The sequence below is a fragment of the Paroedura picta genome, chromosome 6 (assembly GCF_049243985.1).
Source record: "Paroedura picta isolate Pp20150507F chromosome 6, Ppicta_v3.0, whole genome shotgun sequence".
Lineage (NCBI taxonomy): Eukaryota > Metazoa > Chordata > Lepidosauria > Squamata > Gekkonidae > Paroedura > Paroedura picta.
Window position 1 is genome coordinate 31,001,788 of NC_135374.1, and position 19,903 is coordinate 31,021,690.

A 19,903-nucleotide genomic window follows, 5' to 3' on the forward strand; every position below is an offset into this window, starting at 1 on the left:
GTATAGAAATTGATTAAACAAACAAATAAATGTAAATAAAACAAACTGGGGGAAGGATTGAAAGCTTTGACACTATTCAAGGAGTCTTCCAGCAGTCCCATATGTTGTCAATCTGGGAGACTTTTCATGGGAATCTAGGGAACTTTTCATCTTGCTGCTAACCCTTAGCTGAGAGAAGGGAGATGCTTTTATTAAGGGGGAACAAGATTTTTTCTGACTTCCAGCACAGGCATAACATTCCTAATGACCCCAAACCAGTGCTTCCTCTGCCCTGCTAATTATAAGACCTGATGTGGAATTTCTCTTCCTCACAATCAATACTACCTTGTGGGTAGAGGAGTAATTGAAGGCGAGGGGGGATTCAATGGCCACAGAAAGTGTCAACCAAAAGATTCAAGACGGAAGAGCTTGGCAAAAAGAAAAAAGAAATGAACATTACCGTTCATGTAACACGTGTCAATTGTGGAAACAACAACAACAACAAATTGAGAACCCAAACCCTGCAAATGCTGTAGGGAAATCCTTTCTCTTTTATACTGAATTTCTAGCATTAGTCACTTCTTGCATTGTCAGGCTCATTTCATTATATAGTAGGGTCACTTTGGAAATTATATTATGATGCATGCTCCATATCTCTATGTGGTTAGAACTGCCAGGGACAGAGCCTTACCCAGCTGTGTTCCCTTTGGAGGGCAAAGTACTGGGGTCTTATAGTATTACTGTTGTATTTGTTTTAGAAATATATAGGTGGAGGCACACCTACAGAACAGCAAACCCATTACTCCACATCAGGTCCTTAGAGAGAAGCAGTGCAATTCTGAATGGAGTTCCATCCATCTAAGCCAGCCCTTCTCAACCTTTTTACTGTTGAAAACCCCCTGAAACATTTTTGAGGCTTCGAGAAACCCCAAAAGTTACATAAGCAGGCCTCGCCTCCCATATCACTCCAGTATTCTTCTATTTACACTGGCTTCCAAGTTTCAATTTGCTTCCAGGTTCAATTCAAGGTGCTAGTATTGACCTTTAAAGCCCTGTATGACCTGGGACCAACATACCTTAATGACTGCTTCTTCCCCTATGCATCTATGCATACATTCATCTCAGGAGGCTGCATTTTGGTTACCCCTACCATCTCATGCTAGACAGGTGGCAACCCAAGAAAAGGCCTTCTTGGTCATGGGCATCAAAATTTTGGAACTTTGTCCTCAGCAGGCCTCACCTCCCTGCCACATCCCTAGAAGTCACATCTCATCTGAAGTAACATCATCCAGACACTCCCACCCTGATGCCAGAAGCCTACTCTAGAAGCCTACTCCACAGGGCAGGGAACAGGGCCAGGGTAGGCATCCATGACCCCTTGTTACCACCCCAAAAGAAACAAACTAAAATGACAGTATTTACCTCTCTGGACTCCAGTCGCTACAACATGTGACAAGCCTTGGCCAGTAATGTTTTTTATAACCAGGGTCCCTCCCCTTTCCACTCCCTCCAGGTCTATCATTGGCTATTTTGGGAGGGGAGGCAGGTCAATATATAGTCATATCAGCTGATAGGTTTTTAAAATTTTTTAAATATATTATCAATTACCTGCCACCAATCAGCGAATCCCTTCTGAGGCTGCCTAGAAACCCCAGGGTTTCATGAAACCCCTGTTGAGAAAGGCTAATCTAAACACATTGTAGTCAATGGGAGTTCCTTTACCACCCCCATGCTTCAGCTAACATACAGCAAAAGTTGTCTGCTCCCCTCCCCCAACAAACTTAAAGCTGTGCACCCTTTTTTCAGAAACATCCATCTGTCCCCTCTCTCCAGATAGGCTGGAAGCCTTTCCCTTTTAGCACTGACAGACATTTGAACAAAACCATCTCCCAATAATTACGGGCCATTGAGAGGATATCTGCTATTCACTGATAAGCATGACTAATCCTTTGGGCGATGTTTCCTCCACAAAGACACCTCTAGGCCACACCTGCAAATTAGAGCAATTCATAAATATAATAATTTCCATATATAATAATATAATAATAATAGTGCAGCAGAGAGAGAATACACAGCTGTTGTGCCCACTTCAGTCTGGGGAAAATACATGGAGTGCTGGTTAGAATATCAGTCTGGAATTCAGAAAATTCAAATTCCCAATCTCCCATAAAAGCTTGGTAGGCACCTTGGGCCAGTCACTCCCTCTCAGCCGAACTAAACTCATAGGGTTGTTGTGAGTTGTATTGGGTTGGGAAGACTAAGATTCAGGTTGCCATTCAGCCAGGAATCTTGGATCACTTTCTTTCTGTTATCCTTGCTGAAAGGATAAAATGAACCAGGTGAGAACCATGAATGTCCCATTATTATTCTTTTGTTGTGCCACCAACGTGCATAGTAATGTACGACAAGAGGACAAGATTTTAAAGCATATGCTAAACTATCCCCCATTTTTTTCATATAAAATAGGCCAGTAAAATGCAAATCTCTTCATTTTCCAGCTGCAGTAAAGCTTTTCAAAGAAATCAGGTCAGCCTTTGCTCTGACCTTTGCCATGATATTTACAAAAGTTGATTACACAGTAAGTCAGATATGCTCCATCTTCCTGTTATAAACTTGGTTAGGATCAAACCTTTTTTCATGAAGAGGTCAGTCAATGGCCCACACCTTCAAGGTTCCATCGAATAGGGCCCTAAAACTGCACTAAAAAGCTTTATTTTAATGGACCATTTTGCCCTATGGAACTATATAATGCCATGGTGCACCTGGCCCCATACTCTTGCGCGAAACATTCAGTATTTTAAAAGGAGCAATTATTTTGTATTGATTTTATTAAAATATTTAAACCCTATTTTCCTCCTCATCAAACAGCAGCTCAGATGAAGGTAATTAGCTCTCTGGATGCACAAACAGTTGGAGCAGAGGGAATTTGCAAATCCAGGCCCAGAACATTTGCCTTGTATTCTGGCCTATTGTGACAGATAATCAGATGACTGCTTGTAGCTTCCTTTTGCGTTCCCAGTAAGTGAGCTGCCACAATATCTTCTCAGTATGGTTGAGAGTTAACAAACAAGTCTGCTAAGAAGACTTGGTTTTGTGAGAGAAGGAGAAATGAGAGGTAGGTTGTCTGTGCCTGCCCACTCCTTCCATTGAAATAGTTACATTATTTTGAATTGTGTATCCTACAGATATATGTATTGGATCAGCAAAGACCGTACGTAGGAGACAGTGTAAACCTTGGATAGGCAGAGAAGGGACAATGGTGGCAGGGAGAGAAAGAATTAATAAGCTGGGCTTAGTTTTGACCCTTGTGTGTGTAAAGTGCCAGCCAAATCATGGTAACCCCACAGGGTTTCCAAGGCAAGTGATTAAGCAGAGGTGGTTTGCCATTGCCTTCCTCTGAAAAGTCTCCCTGGTGCTCTCCCATCCCAGCTCAGTTTCCAAGGTTTGATGAGACTGTGCTATACTATACCATTCCACCTCCCCAGTTTGGACCCTTACTTAGGACAAAACAAACCTATATACTATTTGTTTAATAATGTGTATCCTGCCTTTCTTTGAAGCAGATCAGGACAGTTGTTATGCTTTCCACCATCTTGTCCTTACAACATTCTTGTGAGCCTGGTTAGGCTGAGAGAGAATTACAGGCCCAAGACTCCCAAGCTTTTGTGGCAGACTGAGAGTTTAAACCTTTGTCTTCTGGATCCTAGTCTGACATTCTAACCACCGCCCTATGTATTTTCTTTAGTCTATAGTAGGTATGAGGGAGCTGGGTATACTCCCACTCCTGCTGGGTAAAAATATACACAGTGTATCAGGATAAGTGACAGGGTTATGTACACTTCCCACTCATGCCCAAATAGGCTGGCAGAGGCGACCTAGGACATCTTACTCAGAAGAAAGCAGATCTAAATCAGAGCACATATTTGGGGAAAGGGTCCTGCACTTCGGAGGGGAAAGAAACACTATCTGGAAAAGGTGTCCTTGTAGTCGCATGTTTGGTTTCAGACTTTTCTATGAGCAAAGCATGTCAGAATAGCTGATGGTCGCATGCAATTATTACAAAGCTGAAGTATTACAACAAAAATAAGAGTACCTGGGAATCTAATTTGATGATATTAAAGATTCTGCAGACAAGAACTTATCTTCATGCTTAATGTTTACCTCTAGTAGGAACATAGGAATTCTTCTGTTAAGATTTAATGGAGCCACACATTTTTTTCCTGTTTGTAAAGAGAAAGGAGGTACACTGATTTTGATGGAGGAACCCTTGTCCATTTTTCTCATCCCCTGTGCATCTACCCATACACTCATCTCAGGAAGCTCTATTTTGGTTACCTCTACTATCTGATTCTAGACAGGTGGCAACCCAAAAAAAAGGCCTTCTTAGTCATGGGCTTCAAATTTTAGGACTCCCTCCCCAGGAAGATTCAGCTTTTTCCCTCTATAGATGTTTTTTGACAGCAGGTGAAGAGTTAAAAAAAAATCTTGTCTGGCATATCCCCCATAATGCTTACTAGCCCTCCTTCTAGTGCTGTCGTTTGTGTTTTTAATTGAATTATTTTATCATTTCGAGCTCTATTTTTAATTGCTTATGTTTTTTTATGCTCACCATCCTGTATATCCTGATGGGGTGGAAAGGCAACATAAAAATGTTTTAAATAAAAATGCAGAGCCTGAGCGTCTCAGTCTCAATGAAGAAGTGAAAGTGCCACCTGAATTTTGAAAAGCAGAAATGCTATGGGATAGAATAGAAGTACTGGTCTGATTAATGAACAGGGCCTTCTTTACACCTCAATTTGTCTTGTATTTCCATTAACAGATTGCTTTTCTTGCAACCCATATTACCCATATTATTTATGTTCATGTATATATAACAGTAATATCCTTCAACAAATTATTTTTTCCTTGGTTCCATTCCTTTACCACGTGTTCCAACATCCCCTGAGCACTTTAATCCATCCATAAGAAATGCAGAACTGGTGCTTTAGCTATTGTTTCTTTTAGCGAGCTGCCTGCTCCTTTCTAAAGGGGACATCAGCACCACACCCATTAGCTGGTACAAAAGCAGGCCGGGAAACCATGAGCTGGCACAGGCATAAGGAGCTTCAGTTTTATTTATAGGTGTGCGATAAATTGTCCCCAGCAAGTCAAAAGTGTAAATCAGTCTCTATCGCTATAAACAGACACATAAAAAGAGGGTTTAAAATGAATGCCTGTTCTAAAATGCCATCTGATAGTGGTGCATGCCTTTTCCTAGAAAGAAAAGGCTGTGTGATCACTGACTGCATTTTTTTTCCTTGCTGAGGGAGAATGTTGCCCCCTCTTGACCAAGATCTGAAATGTCAAAAGGATGGGCAAGTATCTTAGCAATAAACACCAGAATGATCTTTCTGTACAAATAATCAATTGTATGGTCTTCTAGCCTCATTCTGGCATATTCAGATGTTCCTGGGGATCCACTTCCTCAACCAGAGGGTGCTGAAGGGCTATTCCCATTTTGTACCCCTAAAGAAGATTATGTCTGAATTTAAAAGAGAAAGCGGGAGGGGGGAGGGTGGCACCTGGTTCCTAGAAAAGAGGGTGGTGGAATAATTTGTGAGGAAGGGGAACTGTTACCTCCTGAAGTATCTCTCAAAGGGACTGAAAAGGACCCTAGGCCTTGTGCTTGATATCAGAGCCAGTTTATCCATGTAGCACAGTGGTTCTCAAGCTTCCTTATGCCGCGACTCTTTAGTACAGTTCCTCATGTTGTGGTGAACCCCAAACATAAAATTATGCAAGTGTTCTTTCACAGAAATTAAACCAAAACTGACCAATGGTGTGAAGGTCCATTGTTCAGGAGTGGATATAAATTGTTTTATTTCCCCGGGGTTTCTCAATTCAGTTCTGCCTCTTGTCCCACCATGCCGATCTCACTCTTTTCCACTGCTCCAGACAGGCGAACGTTCTATCAAGATCTACCCCACAAGGCTGTTGTGTGGATGGTGGCCCCCCCGGCCAAGCTGTGACCCCTGTGAAAGGGTTGTTTGACCCCAAAGGGGTCCCGACCCCCAGGTTGAGAACCACTGATGTAGAACGTGCTACGGGCCCCACACTTTTAGTGATCCCACACTATGCCTTCCCCCCATGGATCAATGCCATAGCTTCTCTACTCTTCACTTTTCCCTCTTTAAGGACACTCTGAGTGATATCCCTTTCCATTGTGGGAGGCCCCTCCACTCCCAGTCTGGCTGCTCCTACTATAAATGTACTTTGCTAGAGCCCCACAAATCCTTAAACTGGCTCTGGCATTACAGGCCCCACACATCCTTAAACCACTCCTGCTTGATAGTAATCCTGGAAGTCCCTTTTCATTGCCAGTAATGGAATATTGCAGATTTACCAGGTAAGGACATAATTCTGATTCATTGAGCACTTCTTTACTGCAGTTGTACAGTTAGGAAGCCTATATTTTTCATAGGATTAAAACAAGTCTTAAAAGCTTTTTTTTTAAAATTAAGTTTATAAAATTAATAATAATAATACATTTTATTTGTACCCCGCCCTTCCCTGGTTAGCTCAGGGCAGCCGACCGCAACTTTAAAACAGTCATATACATAAGCGTTAAAATATTAAAGCATTTGGGCATTAAAAGGATGGCTTCTCCTGACGATTTGCAACTTTCTGAAGGTTGGCAGGCAGGGATTTTTATTGGAGAATGGACTGTCAGGCTGAGATGCAGCTGAGAAGCTAAGTCTTCCATCGCTGATCATTCATGAATCATATTAAGCAGGTAAAAGCAGTGTATACACCAACTGCAACAGTAGTGAATGAGTTCTGGGGGGGAATTATCACATTTCCTCAGGAGTAGGCTATTATAAGTTAGGTGTTGAGAAAATGTAATCTGCCTACAACAAAATCAGAGTTTTGAGGGAAGGTGTGTGGGCTATGTAAAGAAATTACATGTATTTATTGTACAAAAACATGCCAGTCACAATGAAATGGTAAATGTCAGCGCCTTTGTGACTGTATTTTGCTAGCCACCACAGAAGAATGTTTATGCAGTTGTAACAACCATTGTAACAGTGGAAGAATAAACTCACATACAATACTAACAGAAAGTAGTAAGGCTTGTGAATGATATGGCATATGGGTTTCCCCCCAGAAAAATTTCAAAAGGAGCAGTAGTATAGGATCCCCATTTCCACACATAGTACAGGCTGCTTCAGCATACATCTTAGTTCCCCATATGTGTGTGCTTTCCAGCTGCAGCAAAATATACCAAATGTTAAAATACAAGGCCATTTCCACATGGAGGGGTAAAACACAAGTGGCTTCCTGCTGGCAAACATGGGATAGTAAATCTCACGTTTGCAGCCCTCCGCATGGGGAGACCTCTCCCGTGTTTTTCTTATACCCCATCAAGGCTTTTTGTCTCCTGGTGGGGCTGCAAACGTGAGATTTGGCTTGGCAATCCACCAATCATAACACAGCAATTCTCTCCTGGACTGAAACTTTCTTTCTTCCCTCCCAGCCCTGAAACTAACTTTTTTTTTTTTAAGGTACTTCTGTGTTGCTATGCGGTAATGCCACAACACAGATGCATCTTAAATAAAATCAACACTGCCCCATTGCTATGGAGAAACATCAGAACAATACAGGGTTCCCCCCCTCCCTTTTTGGAATTTGTATATTTTTTTTCTTTTTGCACTTTATTTCTGTCTGGGTAGGTTTCTGAGATGCTGTACATTGTTCCTGGAGCTCAAGAAGACATTTTGTGCTAACGGTTGGCTTTAAAATAAGTTGCTCAGACTTCTGTATGATCAGCAGAAGGAAGCCAGATCACCTGCCTCCCTTTTTCCCCAGCCCATTCCCCACCTCCAGAAGATGCAAATGGGACTGTTTTTGTCTGCCTGGGTTGTGAGAAGGCTGGACAGGTAACTGAAGTCCAAAAATACATTTTGTGCTAATGATCGGCTTTAAAATAAAGTGCACACATGGCTCCATGATCAGGAGAAAGCTGCTGGATCACCTGCCCCTCTCCTTTCCCAGCTCATTTCCCACCTCCAGAAAATAAAAATGGGTCTGTGTTTTGCCTGCCTGATCCCAAGAAGACCGTGGACACTTTAAAGAAGACTTTATTTCACCTTTGATAATGTAGGTTTGTGGTCCTGCTGCAACATGGACCACAACATTAAGAAGTAAATTATTCAAAAGCAGGGAATGGAGCGGGAAGGGCAGGAGTGAGGGCGGGACAAAGCTGCTGAGACTATTGCATATTTCCCCCTCCATATTGTCTTATCCTGGGTTGCTCACTGGCGCCTCACTGGTGGTTTGCCCGATTTAGGGTGGTTAATCTAGTTTTAGGGATTCCCGAAATCACGATTTTAAAATGGCCTAATCATGACCCAGCTACTCGACAGCCTCAGGATGTTGGCGACATCATGTGGAGGAGGCTCAATATGCTGCCATCATGTGAAGGCTGTCCAGGACATTTTCCTTGTGCAGGAATGGCCCAAATATTTACTACTATTCATGTTACTATTCATGTGCATGTAAAAAAAAAATAAACATCAGTATTAATCACACAGATCCAATACATATTGAAACATGGATTGTTGTTGTTATGTGCGAAGTCGTGTCCGACCCATCGCGACCCCATGGACAATGATCCTCCAGGCCTTCCTGTCCTCTACCATTCCCCGGAGTCCATTTAAGTTTGCACCTACTGCTTCAGTGACTCCATCCAGCCACCTCATTCTCTGTCGTCCCCTTCTTCTTTTGCCCTCGATCGCTCCCAGCATTAGGCTCTTCTCCAGGGAGTCCTTCCTTCTCGTGAGGTGGCCAAAGTATTTGAGTTTCATCTTCAGTATCTGGCCTTCTAAAGAGCAGTCAGGGTTGATCTCCTCTAGGACTGACTGGTTTGTTCGCCTTGCAGTCCAAGGGACTCGCAAGAGTCTTCTCCAGCACCAGAGTTCAAAAGCCTCAATTCTTTGACGCTCGGCCTTCCTTATGGTCCAATTTTCGCAGCCATACGTTGCAACTGGGAAGACCATAGCCTTGACTAAACGCACTTTTGTTGGCAGGGTGATGTCTCTGCTTTTTAGGATGCTGTCTAGATTTGCCATAGCTTTCCTCCCTAGGAGCAAGCGTCTTTTAATTTCTTTGCTGCAGGCCCCATCTGCAGTGATCTTGGAGCCCAGGAAAATAAAATCTGTCACTATCTCCATTTCTTCCCCATCTATTTGCCAGGAATTGAGAGGGCCGGATGCCATGATCTTTGTTTTCTTGATGTTGAGTTTCAAGCCAACTTTTGCACTCTCCTCCTTCACCCGCATCAACAGGCTCTTTAGTTCCTCTTCATTTTCTGCCATTAGAGTGGTATCATCTGCATATCTGAGGTTGTTGATATTTCTCCCTGCAATCTTGATCCCAATTTGTGACTCCTCTAATCCCGCATTTCTCATGATGTGCTCTGCATACAAGTTAAATAGGCAAGGCGACAGTATAGAGCCTTGCTGAACTCCTTTCTCAATTTTGAACCAGTCAGTGATTCCATGTTCAGTTCTCACTGTTGCTTCTTGACCTGCATATAAATTTCTCAAGAGACAAATAAGATGCTCTGGTATTCCCATCTCTTTAAGAACTTGCCACAATTAGTTGTGCTCCACACAATCAAAGGCTTTAGCATAGTCAATGAAGCAGAAGTAGACGTTCTTCTGGTACTCCCTAGCTTTCTCCATGATCCAGCGTATGTTGGCAATTTGATCTCTAGTTCCTCTGCCTCTTCGAAATCCTGCCTGTACTTCTGGAAGTTCTCGGTCCACATATTGCTGGAGCCTAGCTTGTAGGATTTTGAGCATAACTTTGCTAGCATGAGAAATGAGTGCAATGATGCGGTAGTTTGAACATTCTTTGGCATTGCCCTTCTTTGGGATTGGAATGTAAACTGACCTTTTCCAATCCTGTGGCCATTGTTGAGTTTTCCAAATTTGCTGGCATATTGAGTGTAGCACTTTTACTGCATCGTCCTTTAAGATTTTGAATAGTTCAACTGGAATGCTGTCACCACCACTAGCTTTATTGTTGCTCAGACTTCCTAAGGCCCATTTGACTTCACATTCCAGGATGTCTGGCTCCAGGTCAGTAACTACCCCACTGTGGTCATCAGGGATGTTAAGCTCGCTCTTGTATAGTTGTTCTGTATAATTTTGCCACCTTTGTTTAATCTCTTCTGCTTCTGTGAGGTCCCTACCATTTTGGTCCCTTATCATACCCAACTTTGCATGAAACGTTCTCTTCATATCTCCAATTTTTTTTGAAAAGATCTCTGGTCCTCCCCATTCTATTGTTTTCTTCTATTTGTTTGCACTGTTCATTTAAGAAGGCATTCTTATCTCTTCTAGCTTTTCTCTGGAATTCTGCATTCAATTGGGTGTATCTTTCTCTTTCTCCCTCGCCTTTCACTTCCCTTCTCTCCTTGGCTATTTGTAACGCTTCCTCAGACAGCCATTTTGATTTCTTGCATTTCTTTTTCTTTGGGATGATTTTAGTTGCTACCTCTTGTACAATGTTGAGAACCTCCGTCCATAGTTCTTCAGGCACTCTGTCTATCAAATCTAATTCCTTAAATCTATTTGTCACCTCTACTGTGTATTCGTCGGGGATATGATTTAGTTCATACCTGAGTGGCCTAGTGCTTTTCCCTACTTTCTTCAATTTAAGCCTAAATTTTGCAACAAGAAGCTCATGATCTGAACCACAATCAGCTCCTGGTCTTGTTTTTATTGACTGGATAGAACTTTTCCATCTTTGGCTGCAGAGCACATAGTCAATCTGATTTCTGTGTTGACCGTCTGGTGATGTCCATGTGTAGAGTCGTCTCTTGGGTTGTTGGAAAAGAGTGTTTGCTGTGACCATTGTATTCTCTTGACAAAATTCTACCAGCCTGTGCCCTGCTTCATTTTGTACTCCAAGGCCAAACTTGCCTGTTATCCCGGCTATCTTTTGGCTTCCTACTTTAGCATTCCAATCCCCCATGATGATAAGCACATCATTTTTTGGCGTTGCTTCTAGAAGGTGTTGTAGGGCTTCATAGAACTGATCAACTTCATCCTCTTCAGCAGCAGTGGTTGGGGCATAGACCTGGATCACTGTGATGTTGAATGGTTTGCCTTGGATTCGAACTGAGATCATTCTGTCATTTTGGGGATTGTATCCCAAGACTGCTTTTCCTACTCTCTTATTGATTATGAAGGCTACTCCATTTCTTCTGTGAGATTCTTGTCCACAGTAGTATACCTGATGGTTATCTGAATTAAATTCACCCACTCCTGTCCATTTTAGTTCACTGATTCCTAAAATGTCGATGTTCAGTCTTGTCATTTCTTGTTTGACCACGTCCAGCTTGCCTTGATTCATGGATCTGACGTTCCAGGTTCCTATGGAATAAAAATCTTTACAGCATCGGACTGTCTTTTCGCCACCAGTTACTTCCACAACTGAGTGTCCTTTCGGCTTTGGCCCAGTCGCTTCATTCATTCTGGTGCTACTCGTACTAGCCGTCTGCTCATCCCCAGTAGCTTATTGGACACCTTCCGACCTGAGGGGCTCATCTTCCGGCGTCATATCGTTATGCCTATTGGAACTGTCCATAGAGTTTTCATGGCAAAGATACTGGAGTGGTTTGCCATTTCCTTCTCCAGTGGATCACCTTTTGTCAGAGCTCTCAGCTACGACCTGTCCGTCTTGGGTGGCCCTGCACGGTATAGCTCATAGCTTCACTGAACTACGCAAGCCCCCTTGCCACAACAAGGCAGCGATCCTTGAAGGGGGAAAAAGTGGCCTAATACAAAGGACCAAATGCATTTTAACTAGTCTTGGGATCTTTCTCAGTGGTATGATATTAAAATATACAATAGGGACTATATGATAGTAGAAAGAATTCAAAGAAGATGCTCCTACTAGAATAAAATGTCTCCAGATATCTTTCTCTAGGAACCACCCATGCAAAATATTTATTTCCCAAAATTCTCCTCTAATTATTGCTCTCATAGTCTCATACAATGATTCACAGCTATTGAAATATAACAGTTAACGGGTGGATCCACCATATTCAGCAGCCTGAAAAGCCAAACCAAACTGGACTAGTCTGGCAACTGCTTGGGGAAGGTGCATTCCCCGAACATCAATTTGGGGTCTATGAACTGACCCAAGTTTGTGCTGAAATATGGCTTGTGAATCGATTTGTGCCCATCACTATCTCTCAGCCTAATCTACCTTATACAAATTTGGTGGGGATAAAATGGAAGAGGAGAGCATGATAAAAGCACCTCAGATCCCCATTGGGGGGAAACACAGGGTATAAATAAAATTACTTAATTAAACAAGCTGGAAGGAGCTGTCAGTTTGTACTAGAATCTGAATTATAGCAGTGACTGATTCTACATCCATAATTTGTCAGGAAATCAGAAGTGCCATATTCCATGACTGAAATTTAGTTGCAGATTCCAGGTTGGCAAATTGTCCCTGATAAAAACTGTTTTTCAATATTTGGGCTAGCAAAACCTAAATATTTGTATCCCAAGCTAAACAAAATGAAGTTTGGCAACATCTTGAGTTCAATTTCTGTGTTAAATATGAACTATGCTTCCAAAATCTAGATCCATTCAGACATATTCTGATGACAAGCCAACTTTCAGATTTAGGTGATTATCCAGGACAGCTCTAATTTTAGCACCTCTCCCAAATAATTTACAAAACAAAGACTGTTTTTGCAAATTCTCTTCAATTAAAACCACAGAAAACACAGTCTCACTATAGGAGATAGCAATACTGACTAGAAATGAGTACAATGCAAAGTTTCTTTCAGCATCAGGACTTGTTTTGGAATTATATATTAGTATTATATTATGTATATATTCATATATATATGTAATATGTAATTTATACAATTTTCCAAGTAAATTAACAATTTGACATTCTGTTTTTCAATATTTAATACCAAATAAAGAACCAGCCATAATGGTTTCTAGATAAATGCCATTTTCAATTGCTTTTTGTCAGTGGTTGTGTCCTCCTATGAGAACTGTTATGAAAGCTTTCCACTGTGAAAGGTTATTTCTACCAAATAACCTTATTCTACTTATCTAATAGTATAAATAGGCCATCGGCTCACCGGTACCAGGGTCAGTTTGGTAAAATTTCGTTTATCAAAGGGAAGTCCTGCCTCACCAACCTTTTAGAGTTCTTGTCATGGCTTGTCATACACATCTGGGCGTGATGTGGGGGAGGTAGCAACCTGCAGATCCTTCCCATCCTTCTTGCAAGAACATACCTGCACATGCCTCCCTTGGACCGCCCCCTCAGTCCCTTCCCTGCGTGCACTGTGCTTCCAAGTCAGAAGGTGCTGATAAAAGTGAAGAAGAGCCACAGAGTCAGTCTGTCAGGGTCCTTTGAGCGTAACCCCTGAGTAGCCACAGAATGTAATCCCAACATACACCAACCAAAGAAGAAAATTCTCACAAAGATACTTGAGTGGAGTGTCACTTTATTGTAGGAGTACAGCAGCACTGGATTTGACATCTATATCCTGAGCATTGTTCTTGTATTGTTCTTTATGGCACTTGCATTGAAAATAATGGTGTTATCACCCAGTCGGCTCCCATAATATCAATGTCATAATATCCTGTTTTCTGAGAAGATGGAAGCTAACAGACCGCAGGCCAACTGAGAACCGTTGCACTTGGGATTTTTAACATACGAACAAAATGAGGCAGAGGAAGAAAATAAAATTATGGCGTAACCTTGGGCTGCCAATCTGATATACACGCAAGTTGCAAATTTTGTCTTCTCGGTGTCGGTGTTCAAATTTTCATCTGTACTTTATTTGAACTACAGAAATAAATGGTTCGCTTCTGTTCTGCAAGCTATCCGAGAATAGCAATAAGAACAGTAACCTGAGGTACCTGAAGACAGATGTTCACTATTTTCAAGGCTTTTCATGGTGAGTGTGAATATTAAGCAATTCAAACTTGAGAATCAACCCACTCCTCCTGGGGTCTCCAGATGGTGCTATGCATGTGAACAATGAGAAGTTGGCTCCAATCTTTTGATGTGACATATGAGCAGAATCGGCACAACTTCTCAAATTTCCATGATGTAACACAGTGTATGATGGAGCATTTCGAGATTACCAAGACTTACTTTTATTTTGGCACTTTCCAATCTTGTTTGTATAGGATATTAGCCACTCCTGCTGGCTGTTATATTGGTTTTTAGAATTGCAACTACTGATTTTTATATTTTCATTTCCCCCCAGATGGTCAAAAGTGCAACTCGATGCCACCTCTACCTGCCATATTATCGCTCTTCACACTGCCTAACATTCTCTACAAGACAGCAAAACTAGGGAAGAATGGCAAATCTTTATCAAGGCAACCTAACAGAATGGAACTGATTCTTAAACTATTCTTCACATCTCTTTTCTTAGATTTCCCTGGCATTCCCAAGTGCACATTACATTTGTTAGTCAGTAGATGCTGCATTCGTTGTGAATGTATACGAATCCTTACAGTTGAGAGTTGACAAGAGGAAATTCAGGATTTGGATTTTTACAACCTCCACTTTTTCACTTTTCTTTTTTTAATTTTGCAGTTGCCATAGCTACTGATTTTGGTTCACTGCATTTGATTGTTTTTGATGTTTCTTTTCTGCCTTTTTATGCCACTTTGTAAATGTGTGCAAAGACAATGAAAAAGGGGCATGAAGAAAATGCAACTAATGTGAAAATAAAACATGTTTCTGATAAGGGGAAAATTAAATTAAAACAGAGATTAAACAAACTGAACCAAATGGCATTCAAGGTCCTACATTTTTGCTGAGAAGGGCCAATGTATCAGCCTGTCCCAGACTCTACCCATATCCAAAGTTTTTTCATTAGTATCCTCTAAATTCCTTTCCAGAACTCTATCAAGGAACACACATATATATTAACCCACCCCTCACCAATTAAATTCCACTCAACTCACAGAAACTCCCCAGCCTTCATCTCAATATCCAGCTGCTTCCCAAGATTCTCACTGTTTCTTCACAGGTAGATTTAAGTGGGTAGCTTTGTTGGTCAACAAAACAAAATCAGAGTCCAGTGAAGCTCATGTCTTGAATAAATCTTTGTTGGTCTTAAAGGTGCCACTGGGCTTTTCACAGGTAGTCATTTTTGAATGATGGAGGAGGGCAGGATGCTGTTTCAGTTGGCTGCAGAGGAGAGGAAACGCAGTAATGGGTTTAAACTTCAAGTACAACGATATAGGCTAGATATCAGGAAAACGTTTTTCACAGTCAGAGTAGTTCAGCAGTGGAACAGGCTGCCTAAGGAGGTGGTGAGCTCCCCCTCACTGGCAGTCTTCAAGCAAAGGTTGGATACACACTTTTCTTGGATGCTTTAGGATGCTTAGGGCTAATCCTGCGTTGAGCAGGGGGTTGGACTAGATGGCCTGTATGGCCCCTTCCAACTCTATGATTCTATGATTTCTAGGGCCTATTCTGCACACAATAGATAATGTACTTTCAATGCACTTTAGAAGTAGATTTTCCTGTTCTGCACAGGAAACTCCAGCTGCCAAAGCACATTGAAAGTGCATTATCCTATGTGTGCAGAATGGGCCTAGGTTCCAAAACCACACCACTGCCTGCCAGTGTTTTTAGCTTGGCAACTTCCCAAAACGTTGCCATCTCGATAAAATGCCAACTTTTGAACTTTTCAATTTTGCCTTGCCTTTATTAATGTTGAGAACAAATTGTGCTTACATAAAACTACAGACAGAGTCACTTCCTACATAGATAAATGCTTCTTCTCTTTACCAGATCACATTAAAATCTACATGTTGCTAATGTCTAGCTGAAATGCAAGCAGAATATCAATAGCTAGAATCTGGATAATCCAACTGTAGTTGCCACTAAATCCCTAATGTTTAGCATATATATTTATAAATCTGTGAGATCAGTTTATAAAGCCTGTTGTTTAATCTCTCTCTCCAGGTCTTTCTTAGGGATAGCTGCCCTTCAACATGTCATGCTAGTAACTGGATAAAAAGGAATAGTGCCACCTAGTGTTTTCCCACTACAACACAACAGATCATCTTATTTTATGAAACATTTTGTGACAAAGCCTCCTTCCCTTAAAAAAAAAAAGATAATGTGTAAGTGTGGTTAATTTTCTAAATATGTTGATGAAAAGACATGCCTACCACACAAGCCAGCTGTTATAACCCAGGAGCAAATTCAGGTGTGACATCTCAGTCAGATGCCTAACTCTGTAATGATTTCTTCATCAAAGTGATCCTGTTTTTTCTTCTCATCCTACCATGTTACAATTATTTCTAAGTAGAAGGGACAGTGTATGTTTGCCATTCACATGTTCACTGCTTCTGCAAGAAGTCTGTGTAACAGGATTGTTTTGTTCATGGTAGCTGGCAGTACATTGCTCGGACTGACTGCGCCTATGTTTACACTGCTAACAAAATCTTTTGCTCTTTTAACTGGCTTAAACAGCTGTTTTGTTCTGCCTCAGCTTCACAAATGGAGCTTTGGGGTTTTGGGAATAATCTATATGGCAACATCCTCCAATTTCCAATGTTTTGGATTTTCTCCTGCTTTCCTCTGATATTTCCAAAACCTGGTTTGTTAGGCATCTGAGGGAGGGACCCAGATCTTCCTTAGCCTGGCCTCAACCAAATGCCTGGTGAAAGAGCTTCATCTTGCAGGCCCTGAGGAACTGTGATAGCTCTATCAGGGCCCTCAGCTCTTCTGGGAGCTCATGCCACCAGGCCGGGCCCAGAACAAAAAAGGCCCTTGCCCTGATCAAGGCCAGGTGTGCGTCCATTTTAATTGCCTGAGGGTTCAGGCCATGACTAATGAGTAAGTTTCCAGGATAACAGTTGACTTTCCAGGACTATCTAGTAATCTTCCTTATAACAAAGCCTCCTCTGGGAATCTAAGAATAAGAGAGGTCAGGATCATCAGGCACCTCTTGGCTTTTGTTAACCAATGTAAATTGCACCTGCCAGTCAGGTAATTCAGTCATCCCATCTCTCCCCTCTGCCTCACCTGATGTATATCCTCCTGTGCCTCTTCTGCCTCATGACCAGAGCTGGGCATTCTATACCCCTCCTCTTGTGATGTTTACAAAGGAACTGAAAACACTACCAATAGAATTTGTTTCCAATAGTGAATGCTCAAGGAGAAATAGGATAAACAGGGCAACCTAGCATGACTAAAGAGGGTTCAGTTCCATCCCAGATTGCTCCTCCACCACTACAGGGCAAGGCTTTGTGTTATGATACCTAGGAATTGCTCCTACTCTGCTGAAATCTCTGGATGGAAACCCCCTTCTCACCCAGACAACCTCCCTTGTTGCTTGACAACTTCTCCAAATGTGTTGGACTGCAAGACATGACATTTTCTGTTCTGCTTCTTTGAATTTCTTCACCTTCCTTCCCATATCTTCATTGAAAGCTGTGTTCACAGAGAACCTGTGTGCTTCAGCTTCTTTCCCTACTCCTTCACTCTCTGGGGACACAGCACTGTAACATCCAGACTGGATTCTGACTTTCTAAGCCAAACTGAGGGACAAACATTTAGGTCCATTCCGCACAAGTTTAATGTAGCAGAAGGGTTGCAAATTGTAATCACTACTAATATGCAGTTATGCACGACATCGTACACAATCTGCCACACTCCTGAAACAGTCCCGCTAAAAGTGCTTCATTGTAGCGCTTCCAGGGAAATCCCAAAAAGTGGATTCACCCTCTGGAAAGCGCAACAGTTTCGAAAAAGTTCTGTGCGTTACCATTGTTGCGGTTTCAGCAAACAGTCCCTCAACCTGGCTCTCTCCTCTGAACTTCCGGCAAAGCGATCGCCATTTTTTTTCTCAGAGCGAGCGGAGAGCAACGAACTGGCGAGCCTTCATTCACCCAGCGAGGCTTCTCCGGCTGCAGTCCCTCCACAGAGCTGCTTTAAAGCTCCCCTCAAGTCACCAAGCACAACACAGCCCCGTTTGCAAGTTCCCTTTATTTTCGGCTGAAAAGCGCGCCTGTGCACGGGGGGGGGGGTTCCACTCGGGGGAGCGTGGCAATGATGAAACGGCAGCTCACATGCCAGCTGCCAGCTAGAGGCAGAAGGTCATGAGGCAGAAGAGGCACAGGAGATGGGTCTCTACGTTAGGAGGAAGGAAGGAACCAAGGTATATTCGTTGCAATGTGTGTTTTTCTTTTTTTAAAAAAACCTGTTCTTAAAGGGAAAGGGGCTTTTCCGGAGCATGGTAATAACCGCCCATTGGCTGCTCGTTTGATTGACGGCCAGGGGTGGGACAAAGCATGGAAAAAAATTGCTTCCTTTCTAGCGATTTTTGGCGAGACCGGAAACCTGTGGGAAACGATTGAAACGCAACTGGATTCCACTACAAAGGCAGGTATGCGTTACACCGAATTCCAGTATTTTAAATTGCATTTTTTCTTTCCGTAAGCCATTTGCCACATTGATCCTTGTGCGGAATGGGCCTTAGTCTAACTTGGACAGCTCCGCTACAGATTATTTTTTACTTATTTCATGAATACTGGTGTGATTTCATGCGTTATTGTTATTCGTAGCTCAGCAATTCCCCACACCTAGTATTTTATTGTTCTGCTCAAATCTGCCTATATTTTTCTGCATTTTCTCCAGCTTTCCAGTAAAGATTAGCACTTAAGTATCGTCTTCCTCCCTGTTTCTGCTGTTTTGTGTCCTTCCCCAAGGTATAGACTGAGTTAGTTTCAGCTCATACAAAACTTTCCTAGACATGGAGTGCATGTGAGAACAGATTTTTCAAGTGTATCCTGGGCACTTCTAGAAACAACTTCAGAGCATCTTTCTGCAGGATTTTTTTTTAAAGGTAGCTGCCATACCACTATAGCATTATTAAAGTGGTGGGTAGGGGAATAGCAGGTTTGAGGGCATAACTAAGGAAAGCACAGAGAATACCTCTTTTTGGATGCTCCAATGAGGCAGTAAACACCTCTGCCTGCATGTTTAGCATAACATGCAAGTGATCCCTAGGCCTAATGGAAGTGCACTGTTTGTTTTCTTTACTAAACACTCCACACATGGGAACCACATAACTGTTATTCAAGCATGGGCAACTCTAGAGGCATTGGCAACCATGTCAATATACAGGTAAAGAGACTGCTAGACTCATTCACTATTTTACAAAAAAACATATTGGCCTTCAACTGATAGTGATATAACAAGAACCTTTATTATATGTTTTTTTAGTTTAAGGAATTCATATGCCACCTCTCTAGAGTGCCGCTGGAGGTGACTTACAAGAAAAAGAGTTAGTTCTTATATGCCACTTTTTCTCTGCCAGAAGTCTCAAAGCAGCTTACAATCGCCTTCCCTTCCCTTGCCCCACCCTGTGAGGGAGGTGAGGCTGAGAGAGCCCTGATATTACTGCTTGGTCAGAACAGCTTTATCAGTGCTGTGGTGAGCCCAAGGTCATCCAGCCGGCTGCATGTAACCCCCCCCCCACCAATAAATTATCAATATAAAAAGAAAACAAGCCATTAAAAATCATTATTAAATCACCACTGACCACTCTAATAGCCTCAATTAAAGCAAACCTCAGATGAGATGCAGAGGAAAACACAGCCAAGAAAATAAATAAAAGTCTTACATTAGAAGTATTGATAAAAAGAAATGTTTTGCACTACCTGCAAAAACAATGCCAGTCACCATGCCAGTCCCAATTTCAAGGTGGGAAATCTGCAAGAACTTGCAGGGGCATCTCACTTTCCTCTGCAACCCCCTCCCCCACACTCTTTCCCTCTCTCTTGGCAATCCTTCCTTGCTTCCTTCTATCTTTCCCACCTTCCTTTTATGCACTTTCACTTCCAGCTTTAATTATTAACTT

The 19,903-nt window shown here is 42.1% G+C and overlaps 1 long non-coding RNA gene across 1 annotated transcript in view; it reads left to right on the forward strand.

Moving 5' to 3' along the window:
* Positions 1–14,546, forward strand: part of LOC143840650 (uncharacterized) — an 80,846-nt gene extending 66,300 nt beyond the window's left edge. Inside the window, exon 4 of the long non-coding RNA XR_013232284.1 lies at positions 14,279–14,546. This is a non-coding gene — a long non-coding RNA (uncharacterized LOC143840650). The remainder of the gene's footprint in view (positions 1–14,278) is intronic.
* The last annotated feature ends 5,357 nt before the right edge of the window (positions 14,547–19,903 follow it).